General features: G+C 39.1%; 1 protein-coding gene across 2 annotated transcripts in view; it reads left to right on the plus strand.

The window, feature by feature from the left end:
• Positions 1-2,957: 2,957 nt before the first annotated feature.
• The window catches only part of TEX264 (testis expressed 264, ER-phagy receptor), a 172,061-nt gene continuing 161,130 nt past the window's right edge, over positions 2,958-13,888 (plus strand). Inside the window, exons 1-3 of one of the 2 annotated variants that reach the window (XM_032209477.1) lie at positions 2,958-3,076; positions 11,815-11,855; positions 12,602-12,641. The gene's annotated coding sequence lies outside the window, so the exon portion shown is untranslated. The other variant, XM_032209478.1, reaches the window with a different exon arrangement.

Genomic DNA, 13,888 nt, shown 5'->3' on the forward strand with positions numbered 1-13,888 from the left:
TAATCAATTTGTATAGCTGCCCATCTCAACAAGTGAATCAGGGCAGCAATGTTAAAATAACTTTAAAATTGTTTCTATCACAAATACAAAAATTAAAATACACAACAATCAAGGAAGGTATCATGCTCACTCGTTGTTAACACAGCCAGATGGGGCCTTTCACACAATCAGGGCTCCAGACCTATGCACAGAACCAGGCCTTTAGGGCCTCACCCAAGGTCAACGGAGTCAAAGCCCTCCTTACCTCTGGCGGGAGTATGTTCTATATAGGGCAGAAAAGACATGCCTCCTGGGCCTGCCCAAATGGCACCCTTAGCCAATAGGATCCAGGGCATGTTCCTCCTTCCAGATTGGATCGGAGAAATAGAAACAAACAGGAAGAGATGGTCCCTCATCACCAGTCCCAAACAATAAAGGGCTTTAAAGGTGACAACCAACATCTTGAACCGCACCCAGAAGCCCAGTGATGGCCAATGAAATTCACAAAGTCATAGTGTTACATGAACGAGTAGCTGGCTCTTTTTACGATCCCTGCAGCTGAACCAATGAATTCAGCCCTACTTGAAGCTTCCAAATGTTCTTCAAGGACAGCCCCACGTAGAGCACATTGCAGTAGTCCAAACAGGATGTCACAAGGCCATGAGTGACAGTGAGTAGGGCCTCCTGGATACAAGTGGAACACAACCCCAAGGTCTGCAAATGCCCTCCTAGTCATGGTTGTCACCTGCTCTGCAATCAGGAGTCCAGGAAGATGCTAAGATTGTGCACTGGGTCTGCTTGGGGTAGTGCCATCCCATCCAAGACAATGATGGAAGGTTCCTGACACCAGAAGGTCCAAACACCTGAAGCCTTTCAAGCCTTTGGGGAGGAGTTGATGGTGGGATCTTAAATTATCTTCTAAGTTTGGAACAAATGATACTACTTCTCTCCAATAAATTCTAGTTTGCTATAGAATCTGGTACTTCTGCTTCATAGAATAATTGCTCTCTGGATTCTCCAGCATCATCTGAAACTTTCTTGGGTTCCCCATTGTATGTCTATGTATGTGTGTATGGGAGAATTGTTTTCCCCATGACCACACACAGAAAATGTGAGATTCCACAGGCAGTTCTTTAATATTTTATTTGATTTTGGTAATCAGAAGTCATCCTGTGAGGGTGAACATTGTAACATAAAGTTGTTAAATCCATTAAATAAAACAGTACTTTTAATAATACTATCCAACATTTACATTTATTTTAAATGGCTTGATTTTATTCTTTTATATGGGAAATCTCCTTAATGGAAATGAAGCACATGTAATAGAACTGAACTGTGTTTCAGATGTTCAAAACAATTAAAATAGAATAACAGAGTTGGAAAGGACCTTAGAGGTCATCTAGTCCAACACTCTGCATGAGCAGGAGAGAAGCATTTTATACCATCCCTAACAGCAACTTCTTTTCTTTGGTGCAGGACGACGACTCTTTCCCATTTCTGGGAAGAATCTTCTCATTACAACCTCTCTCCCAATCTTAAAATGCGATCTTTCAAGGGAACTATCAGGTTTGAGCAGCAAAAGTCCGGAGAGCCACTTGAAAGAAAACATAATTATTGCCCGGTGTTTGGAAGCCCAGCTTGCTAGTGCCACGTCCTCACTCTAAGATTGCACCTATTTTCATCGGGTAACCCCGATGTAACTTTCCCTAAGGCAGTGGCGGTGAGAACAGAACCTTTTGAATTGCTGCCTGCGCAATTCGCAAAAAAAAAGGGACTTGACACTGCATCTGGACACAGCCTTAAACCAGGCACTAAATAAGGTTTCTATGGCCTCCCTCCCATCCCCACAAGTATAGAGGAAAGCTTCAAAAGGTTCTGTTCTCAGTCACTCCCTTGGGGAAAGTTACATCAGTGGGTTCAGTGGTGGGATTCAAATTTGTTTTACTACCGGTTTTGTAGGCGTGGCTTAATGGGCATGGCTTGGTGGGCGTGGCCAGGGAAGAATACTGTAAAATCTCCATTCCCTCCACACTCCAAAGGAAGGTTACTGCAAAATCTTCATTCCCTCCTGATCAACTGGAGGCAGAGAACAGATGGGGGGCAGGGCCAGTCAGAGCTGGTATTTAGTGGTTCTCCAAACTACTCAAAATTTCTACTACTGGTTTTCCAGAACTGGTCTGAACCTGCTGAATACATCTCTGATGTTGACCATGCCACCTTCTAGGAAAATAGGTGCAATCGCGGGGGGGGGGGAGGGGGGGGAACCAGCTGGGCTTCCAAGCACAAGGCAGCCATTATGTTTTCTTTTACCATTCTAAGTGTACTTTTGCTGCTCAGATCTGATAGGCTTCTTTGAGCAGTCGCATTTTAAGATTGGGAATAGTTGTAAAGAGAAGATTCCTCCCAGAGAAGGGAAAGAGCCATTGTCCTCCACCAAAGAAAGGAAGTTGCTGTTAGGGATGGTGTAAAATGCTTCTCTCCTGCTCAAGCAGGGGGTTGGACTGGATGACCTCTAAGGTCCCTTCCAACTCTGTTATTCTATTTTTTTTAAATTGAATTGGTGCCTGCTCAAGTCGCAAAAAAGAGAGGGAGTTGACACTGCATTCGAACAGGGCCTTAAAACCGGCACTAAATAAGGTTTATCTAGCCTCCCTCCCGCCCCCGCAAGTGCAGAGAGGAAAGCTCCAGCTAAGTCACGGAAAAAAGCTGTAAACCAGCTGAGCGGGGCCCAGCCCGCCTTTTCAGCCACCCCACACGTGCTCGTCGCCCTCGTCCATGTAGGCAGAGCAGGCAGGAGGCCTGCTCCACCAAGGGCTTCCACTACAGGGCTCTGCCTCAATTGCCACCTCCCGCTCGCTCTCCCTCCCAGCAAAGCGCAAAGCGGCCGGCGTAGGTTCCCGGACGCCTCAGCTGCTGGTAGCGCGCTCCTGCCAGGGCACGTGCACGGCGCGGTGGGCGGGGACGCGCTTGGCGGCGGTAGCCGCCTGGCCAGGCGCGTCCCCGCCCGCAGCTTTCTCAGCCCGCGACTTGAGCCGGGAAGCTGCCACTCGCTTGCCGAAGCGCTCCGCTGCCCATCGCTGTGACGGGAAGGGAGGGGGTGAGTCGGAGGGGCGGGCGGGCGAGCAGGAGCCGATCCCGGTGGCTGGATCCTGCAACGCCGGGGAAGGAGAAGGTGTGGCGGGGGGAGCCTGAAGGACCGGGGGGGTCCCAAGTTGATCGTGGGTGGTTTCTTATGGGTGCCTGCTTAGGTGTCAAATGGGCGGCGGGGTGACTGCTGGGCGGAAGGGAAGTGGGGCATGGAGGGTCGGCCTGGCGGGGCTGTTTCCCCCCCCTCCTCCCCGATCCTTGGAGCAAGGTTGTGGGCAACGAAGGTGACAGACAGGAGGTGGGGGGAAGAAATGGGTGGGGAGCGACACTTGGGGATCCGAGGGGAGGGTAGTCCTATGAACAGATGGTCTTGCGGGTTCCTGGGACGGGTGGGATCAGCAGAGGGGTGGTGGTGGTTTGTGGAGAGGAAAAGGGACCCTTGGCGGGGTGTTGGAGGAAGAGGCAAGACGGGCTGGAGTCCCTTTGCTTGGATATCAACAATAGCCAAGCTGGAACTATCAGGTTGTAGGGGGAGCAGAAATAGTTGGCTGTCACTTTTCCTCAATGTTGCTTAGGGCGGGATCCACAACTTGGGCCTGGCTTCTTTAGAGATCAGGAGATACTTGGATATTATGGAGACAAATGGATCAAGCTCTGGGATGAGAACTTTTCTTAGAAGGAAAGCAAGCAAACAAAGCCCCAACAGTTTACCTACCTTGAGTTTACTTTTTACAGTAGGAAACACTAAAGAAATGATACCCGAATGAGGACCTCTGGTTTTCAGTTTTGTCTTATTAACTTATGCGAGTCCCCTATCTTTGTTTATGAACAGTTTTGTATTTTTGTAGGATCCTATTATAATATCATTAATGTATGTAAGCAATAGTTTGCATTCTATTAATACGTAGTAGGTTCCTGTGCTTTTTTCATAACATAGCAACATAACAAGCAATAGTACAGAACCTTTTAAAATGTAAGTTGTCATCTTATTTATCCCGATAAAATATTTGTACCTGAAATTCTGGTAGTCATAAATCTGGTAGAGGAATAGGATTTTTCCAGAGACTTAGCAACTTTAATTATGAAACAAATTAACATCCCATCTTCGCTGTCGATATAAAACTTTAATTCGGGCATCTTTTAAAGTTATTTTTGCATGCTTACTTGGATATATAAATTATTTTAGTTCAATTGATCTGACTTTAGATAAGTACTGTATGTGTAATTTTAATTTGATGAGATGCCTAATCTCACCCTATTGTATATCTATTCATCATTAGTAATTCTCACTGTTTTTTTAACATTTTGGTTTCTTTTTAAGCCTTTTCTTCATGCTCTAGTCTAGAGCTTTTCTTTGGAGGATATAGAATGAAAACATTGGTTTGATTTAAATACTAAGTTTCTCATTCCCTTGCCACACTGAGATGAAGTGTTGAGAGATGAGTAAACATTGCACAATTTCAAATACAGTGAGCTTTAGATGCAGGGAGGATTTAGTTGATGTAACATAATTCAAACGACTCCTTTCTTATTTTTCTGTGGTTTAGTAGTTTATGGCTTTAGGAATATGATTGTAACTGGACTTAAAATCATAGATTACACTTGGATGGAAAAATGTTTGGGTAGGAAAGACAAGTGAGTGACAGCTACTGAATTGGCTTTTAACCAGACTTGTTGTTTGGATCATATTTTGGACTTGTCCCAAGGACTCATTCCATTCTGATAGTTGTCTTTACCAGCAGTTGCCGTGACATAAATATATGGTTACACTGAGCATTGGGAACATCACAAACAGAGGATAAAAAAGAAAAAAACAACCTTCTTTTCATACAAGTCTCTGCAAATACCAGATATTTGATCTTTCTATTTTTCCAAAACAATGTAGCTATTAGTTTAATTGCTGGTAAAGAAAGCATATTTCAGAGGTTTCATTAAAAGCAGTCCTAGTTCTTTAAGGAATAATTGTAAATGTACATTCTGGCCTTGGAAAACTGTGCACGAGCATAATGATGTCATCAAGCTGGTACACATGAACCAGGAAGTAGAATGCTGGTAAAATAAACAGACTGTTTTGGGAGAGACAAAACAGCTCATTGGAGAGAAAAAGATGAACATGATTTTGTAATTTTCATTTTCAAGTAGCCAAGCAAAGCAACACTTCCATGTTGTAATAATTTTGTCTGTTTCATTTTTTTTCATAAAGTAAGATTTTGATATATGTGGAAGATAGTATGTTTAGATATTGTGCCTCTGATTTTCTCTTCCTAGGTTTAAGAATTAAAAATAAACACTGGAAGAATAAATACATAAGTTACCATAGTACAAACTTTATATTATTTAATGAAAAGAAATTTGTATAATATATGACACTGGAATGATAAATACAGTTTAATTAGCTAGTATTTTACCTATTTTTATATATTTAATTGTGTGAAATGGCATCATGCCATTCTTGTCAGGGCAGGAAAAGAAGTGGCTTACTATCTTCTTTACACCAGTTGTAAATACTGTACAATTATAACTTTACCTCTGTCTCTACGTGTCTCTCTTCTTTTTATGTCCTGCCTAATAGTCAAAATCATGTTCATTTCTTTTCTGTTTTCTGCAAAAAGTCCATAAGGGTAGATGTCAATTTGGCCATCTCATCCACCTTCACCAACAATTTCCAATGGTAAATAATGCTGAATCTTTCCATTTTTGTGCATGCAATAATCTGCTGCAGTATAACCTATACAAATCAAAGTTCCAAAACTTTTTTCCAATTTTTTTTATTCTCAGTTCCAAAAGAAAGACCTCTGGTTTCAATTTTATATAAAACTTCAAACTCCTCTGAATCAATGTATGTATTGGAATTCAAAATTTTGTTGTTTTAGATGTCCAGCCAACATGATAAAGTGTCCCAGTTGTTCATATTTTCAGCATAAATTTGAAGTGCCTTTATACATTTTAGACAATTTTTCTGACATATACCAATCATATGTCATTTTATAAACATTATCTTTAAGATTATAACATAATATAAATTTCAATCCTTTCAACTATATATTTTTTCTGTATATTATAACAAAATTTAGCCCATTTTATCATACATTCTTTCACTTGTTCTTCTGTTTCAAATTTCAGTAAAATTTAATACCTTTTAGCAATTACATGTTCATAATTTGTACACTATTTCATTTCAAACTCAGTCTTAACAGTGCTTAAAACTAATTTTTTGTCTACTTTAAATCTTTCTAATAACTGAATGCAAATAAAAAAATAGTTGCTAACTATATTTCTCTGCCACCAGTTCTGTTAATTTTATTTTCCATTTCCCTTGACAAAATTCTAATATCTCATAATAAGTTAGCTATTTGTGATTGCCTATTATTTCTCATGTATAAAATACTTTCTGTGCTGAAAGCCACAAAAGTATTTTGGGACATAACCTGGATTTGCATCCATTCCATATTCTCAGTATGACACATCTAATATAATTGTTTTTGAAATAATTGACATTTTTGTCATACAACCATGCCATTCAAATCTCAGGTCATGTCCTAATCCTCCTTTTTTTCTTTACATCCTATAAGGACTTAAATTTAACTTATGAATTCCCCCCCCTGCCAAACACGCTTAGATCCAGGTAGTCCTCATTTTACAATTGAGCCCAAAATTTCTATTGGTAAACAAGACAGTTGTGAAATGAATTTTGTCTCATTTTACAACCCTTTTTGCCATATTTGTTAAGTGAATCACTGCAGTTATTATATAAATGACATGATTGTTAAGTGAATCTGGATTCCTCATTGATTTTGCTTCTCAGAACGGCACAAAGTTGATCACATGACCCTGGGACACTGCAACTGTCATAAATACGTGCCAGTTGCCAAGCATCTGAATTTTGATCATGTGACGAGGATGATGCCCCAATGGTAATAAATGTGAATAACAACCATAAGTCACTTTTTCAGGTCCTTTGTAACTGTAAGTTACTAAACGAATGGTTATAAGTCGAAAACTACCTGTATCTTATATCTTTTTGCCATGTTTAAATGATGCATCATTTCTCAAAACAGGTTTTGACTGAGGTTATTTAAATATTTTGTGTAAAATGCAAACCAGAGTAGGATCTTGTCCCAAATGCCCTGATTATCCTAATTAAGTCAGGTGGCATTGCCCAGTGCCCAAAGAAGGGCTTAATGTTCTCCCCTATATTGTGAATAGATAAATGGGAGCCTAGACTTGTCCCACGTAAATAGTTCTTCGCTGTCTCTTGTTCAAATATTTTTTTTTTTTGAAATCTTACATGTTCGAAATAATTTTGAAAGCTATAACTTCAATATAAGAGAAATGCGGCTATTTGCTTCTCTGTTTAAGAAGTAACTGCCTTTCTTCATCCTTAGGTAGATTTAGTTGGTTAAAAAGGACAAGACACTCAGAAGAGCAGGATAGGAGAAGCAGCAATTCCTGATATTCCAATGGATGATTTATGGCATGATATCTATGACATTATTGTCTATGACAGTAAAATTAAATAGTAGTGATAAAGCCAATGGTAGTGATATTTCCTGGTAGCTTCCCATCTAGGTAATGTGATCTGACCCTGAGGCCAGATGAAGTCAGCAAACACAGCTTGGGCAACTATGCAAAGAATAATAACATTGGAAATATGCTATGTGGGGCAGTAGTGCCATTTTACTCTGGTTAAGATCTAGGGAACACGTTTGAAGCCACTGCTATTCTTGTCACTTATAAAGATATTAAATGATCCCCGGAGTATAGCTCTACACTTAACTGTTTCCCATTTTAGATATTTTTGAATTTTTGAAGCCACCACTTAAATGCAAAACTTGACTGTGTTATATAGATCATGTTTACCCAGAAATAACCTTGAGTTTAATCATGCATACTCCTAATTAAACATACTCAGGTGTAACCTTTAAATGTAATCTTATAATATGGGCTAATGTACTTGTAATTACAATATAAATGCAGCTAACTTAAGGAAAAAAATATGCAATTTTCAGCAGTACTTCCTTTAGCATTTTTTAAATGTCTTGCTTCTGGGTATCCTGGAGTCATGTAATAAGCCACTTGCAATGGGATAAACAGGATGCTGGATTATAGTGATATAAAGTCATCTTGGCCTGGATACTTTTCTCCCAGGAATGAAAACAAAAGAACATATATACTGTATTTTTCGGAGTATAAGACCCACCGGAGTATAAGACGCACTAAGATTTTGAAGAGGCAAATTAAAAAAAAGTTTTTGCCCTCTGCAGACTTCCCCAAAACACAGTTTTTCATGAAAACTGGCCCTTTTTTCCCCAAAAGGCATGAATAGCCTTTAGGAGGCTTGTAGAGTGCTCCTGGGGGCTGCCGGGGGGGGGGGGGATTGAGCCAAAAAAAGAGGCTTTTTTTTTGCTCATTTCTGCCCTCCCCAGCCCCCAGGAGCACTCTACAAGCCTCCTAAAGGCTATGCAAGGCCATTTTGGTGAAGGGGGCAAAAAATGCTGCATTCAGTGTATAAGCACACCCAGATTTTCAGCCTCTTTTTTGAGGGAAAAAGGTGTGTCTTATACTCTGAAAAATACGGTATAGGTTTTGCACAGACAACTTTTTTATTATTTCTAAAACCATTGGTTTAAATTGGTTGTGTTTTTATATATGTTTGCCTCTGTCCCCATTTGCTGTTTAGATATGCAATGGGATTCAAATTTGCAGAGGTATCCAAATACGCTGAAGGCAATTCAGGAAAGGTAGATACCTCTATACCTGTTTGAATATGCATCTGATTTATCTTTCCTCTCTGGTTTGGAATGTGACCATACTTAGAAACCTGCCTTCTGGGTACAGATGTTGTTTCTTGGCCCCGGATATAGAATGCCATGGTCGGTTTTGTGGGAATGGTCAACATTATGGAATTAATCAGTTCTTAAATTTTTAAGAATCTTACATGTTAAAGCTGCTTTGAAAGCTTTAGGAACAAATAGGCACATATAAATAATACTACCCAATTTTCTAAATAAATTTAGAATTTTGTGGGTTTGGAGCTTAGTTGGGAACCAAACATTCAAAAATGACGGCAGGAGAAATTAGTGAACAGGGAAAGGCTTTAAGAAACTCAGCTCTCTCTATATCGCCTACACATAGTCTTCATTGATGTTACAGGAGAGGAAGGGTGGATTTTAAATGCTTTGTAAGAGTGAATATCCCTTTGGAAGATGGCATTATTACTAAAAGATTTGGCTTTCAATCAGGCATTTGTATTGATCTGCCACTGTCAGTAGTTCACTTGAAGGACTTTTTCCAGCTGAATCATTTGCCCAATTGAGGTAGAGCAGCTAGATCTGAGCTACAAATCCAAATAACTATTAAATCAGGGCTGTCAAACTCCTGGCCCATGGGCCAGATGCCTCATACACTGGCCATGCCCACACCCAGTTTTGTGAAAGGGAAAAAAAAGTCCCAATACTTCACGTGATGCCGCTGTGATGCTGTGAGTTTGACATCCCTGCATTAGATTATCAACAAAGAGATAGAGAAGGCTCTAATTCTGTGCCACCATTTGGTGGTCATCTGCATTTTTGCAGCCCAGATTTGGTAGGTGTAGAATCAGTTGTTGGGTCACGCTTGCCTAGATTTTCTGATGTTTTCTTGCTTCACTTATTGTAAAGTCTTGTATTTGGGGATCTTCTTTAAAATAGTTGAATTTGCTATTCATCAAAAAGTAGAACTGCTAGCTTATCAATTGGCATAAGCTTGCCAGTTGGCATAGGCTTGCCAGTGACTTACCAGCTGTTCAATGTGGCTTGAATCAGGTTGCTTCAAGTAAGCTTTCTTCCATCAGTTTATGAGATTGTAATGTCTCCAGTGGTGGGATCCTGCCGGTTGAACAACCGTTTCGGTGATCGCGTGCTTCATGCATGAGCTTGATGCGCACTTTGTGCGCATGCACGGTTTTAACAAAACTTACTTTCTACGTTACCTCTGGGGAGTAACACAGCTGAGGTGCGGCAATCCGCTCTGCTGTATGAATCAGCTGAAAGGATATAGGTAAGCAAAGCACAGGAGTAGGTGGGTGGGCCTACCTGATCGTTAGAGCAAACCGGTTCGCTCCCCAGCTGATCGCCGGAGCTACCGGTTCACCTGAACCAGTCCAAACTGGCTGAATCCCACCCCTGAATGTCTCCCTTAAAGGCTGTGCTCCAGAATCGCTCTCTGTTCTGAAGTAAAGTGGATAATTATTAGAATGTTCCCACTTTGAAAACAATTCTGTTTTCAATGACTTGGACCTTCTATGAACAGAAGACACCTCTGTTAAAGCTGTTCTTTCCTCCATATCCCTGGGCTTTTGTATAACCCTAAAAAACAACCCTGCTGCCTCAAAAGTTGCATTTTTAAAATTTCAGATTTCAAAAGTTAGTGCAACATTTAAAGCAACTGCAATTTTTATCTCAAGTGTGCTTTACAGCATGGGCTGCTACACTAATGAATAATAGGGAGGTGTGCTTATGCTCCATGTCTAAGGACTTCTCTTTTTTAAAAATTTTTTGAAGCTCTAAAATAGTAATAGCTCTAGTAATGACAAAAGAGAGAGATTTTTAAGTTGAAACTACCAGTTTTTGAACACCTTCTAGAGAATCCTGCTTAGTTCCATCCTAGAGGGCTTTCCAGGGAAAGTGTATGTGTGTGTTTGTGTGTGTGTGTGTGTGTATGTGTATGTGTATGTGTGTGTGTACTGAAATTTGTTAGTTGAATTTTTGTATGTTTTTAAGTTCTATAGCCTCTGACTAAATTTTTATGGAGGGGGAGCAGAAACTGCTCAGAAACTGTTATGGCATGGCAGAAAAAATGTCATAAATAAATAATAATCAAATTTACTGGGAAACCAAATAGAATTCTTTTGATTTGGGGCTGCTTCCTGATGATGGTGTCCAATCTAGGAACTGCTGGTTGCTTGGTTACTTCACCCCTCCTCTGGCCAGCCACCTGTGGGAAGTGTCCTTGGGTTCCCTCAGGAAAGCTTTATTTTTTGGGCTACAAACCCCATCTGACAATTTTCCCCTCCCTTGTTGTCTGGCAGCCCTGAAGCCTTCAAGACGGCCTCAGCCACGAGAGTTGACAGAATGTTTCTGTCATTACCAAGTTGTACTTTTACTTGGAAGATACAATTAAAACTGTACTTGCTTCCATTTGTTATAGCCAGCATGCCTGTCCTTGATTACAACCTACCGTATTCCATTCAGAAGAATCTACAGATTCTGATTCTTTCAATAAAATTATGCAAGCAACATTGTGCGAGCTGCACCCTTTTTGTATATGCATGTGATATCACAATACACAAACAAACCAGGGTGGAGCATGTCTTGTGTGCTGTTACAATATTGCTTTCATCATTTGCTTACCTGAGCTATTTTTGAATGCCTCTGTTTCATCCACATTGAGTGAATCAGCAAAGATTTGAGATTATGGCTTGAAAGAATATACTAAAATCTCTTTCCTTTCTAAACCCTCCTCTTTCCACCACTGTGAACAGAACTCTCCCATAGGCATACTTTTCATTCTCTTGGTATGAGCATTTGTGATCTCTTCCCATCCTCCCAGGTAGAGATTCATTTATAGGAGGAATACTTCTCTATTTCCATTCTTACTGGATCTTTTGCTTATAACAGTGAAATATTATAGAGCAGTGATATTCTAATGTAAAATTTGAAATTATGAAATCAGGCTACATCACTAAACTTTCGGTTTTTTCCCCCCCAGAAAGCAAATATTGAATCTGAAGATCTTGTGATATTCTTCAGGTAAGACCAATGTCTTCATTGAAGAAGCGTTTGTCTCAAATTGTGAAATTTCTGAAAAAAGAATGAAACAGTGGACAAATCTCAGCTTCAAGAAATAATGTTTATGTATCATCTATCTATCTATCATCTATCTATCATATTTATTTGCCACTCACCTTGCCATAATTATGCCTGATTACTTTGAGCTGCAATATCATATTGATATCTCTCTTGAGCCTAAGAACTATATTGAGTGATACCTTTATCAAGATGTACTTTAAAGATAGGTTAATTCATGGTGTCATCCATCGGAAAAAGATCAGATGTGTATATTGCTGCCTCACGAATTATTTGGCCTTCGGGTAGTGGTTGATTCATTACATGCAGGATTTTTTTTCCAGGCATTTTTCTGTATTCATGATTTGTCCAACAATTGTGTGAATCACTCTCAGATAATTGTGCCAGTTTTCGCATAGATGCAAAAGCTTTTCTGCCTGGAAAATATCCCGTTAATTTAAATGAAATTAGGAAAATATTAGTTAGTTAAATGCGTGGATTGTTAGATGCTTTCAAACAATGTACAGTGAGTTAGGCGATCTGTTAATCTGAAGAAATGAAATCAATGTTAAGTTTATACATTTTTGTGCACACGCACAACTGGCATTTGAAATTCTGGGTAACAAAAATCTTTTTTTTTTTACTGTTTTAGAAACTTTACTTTAGAATTTTGCTACTTAATGTAATTATTTTTTCATTCTTTTTTTTAGGAAGATTGCTTTGGAGAGGACAGTTTGGAGAAAGAAACATGTATGTTTAATTCATTTCGAACTCTCACTCCAGTTGCTTTTCTGTAGGTTTCCACTTACGTGCCCCAAACTATAAACATAACACTTGGAATCTTGCAGGGATAAAAACAGGTTGAAGAATGGTATGATTTGCAATATATATCTGATTTCGTAGGATTTGAATTAGAAATCGTACACCTTTGCAATGCTGCTATAACTATCCAGATTCTTACATCATGAATTGTTATTTTGGTAGGTAAAGAAATGGCACTAATGGTTCCATGCATCTTTTCAATTTAATATGTAGTTTGACTCTTTGAAATTAGAGTTACAAGAGTTGGCATTCCAATGTTCTCCAAGTATTTTGGATGACGATTCCTATAATCCTATCAGCAATTACTGGCTGGAGCTAATGAAATCTGAAACACCTGGAGGGCATTGTATTGCCTGTCTCAATAGTACACTAATGGGATAGAAAAGCTTAAGGGAGTTCCAATTCTTGGTGTAAAATGGGACATGGGAAGAACAGAGGTAAGCTGAATCAAGAGAGAATTTCACACTTAAAGAAAGGCTCAGTAATGCAACAATTAAACAATACTTGTTAACTTTGTTTATGTTAACAGTTAGCTATTTCAAATCAGTTTGTTAAGAATTACAACAAAGTCTTGAAACTTATAAGCAACTTTTTGATGTTGTAATATTTCTGAGCTTTACCTTGAAGATTTTGAGAATTAGGAATATATATAAAACAAATGTTGAGTTCATTAGGAGCCCTGTAGGTTTGGAAGCTTTTTCTGCACAAATTTACACGAACGGCACCACGTTTTTTCCTAATAAGATATTATTTTGACATTTTTTTCAAGGAAATGTTTGCTTTTTTTGTTTGCCTGGCATTTGAAATATATAAATGGGTACTATAATACTAATAAACAATTCATTGAAACTTTGATTTTACCGACCTACAAATAATGGACTTTGGAGGCAGTGGGTAATTGTTGTATCTGAAATACTCCTTATCTAGTCGCTCAAATTATGCTAATTTTAATCTTAATTTTATGGCAGCTAAAGAGATTTGTCATTTGTGTACTGGTATAATTACATAAATGATACAATTTGCTGCAATGATATGTTTTGAATTTAACAGACAGTTAGGAGCAACTGACAATTACTGTTTACAAATGTTTGTTAAAATGAGTTTCGTATTAAAGAAGCAGTAATTATTTCAAAACAATTATGTTAATAAAAAAAATACTGGAAAATTATTGCAAA

This window comes from Thamnophis elegans, chromosome 2, assembly GCF_009769535.1.
Source record: "Thamnophis elegans isolate rThaEle1 chromosome 2, rThaEle1.pri, whole genome shotgun sequence".
Classification (NCBI taxonomy): Eukaryota; Metazoa; Chordata; class Lepidosauria; order Squamata; family Colubridae; genus Thamnophis; species Thamnophis elegans.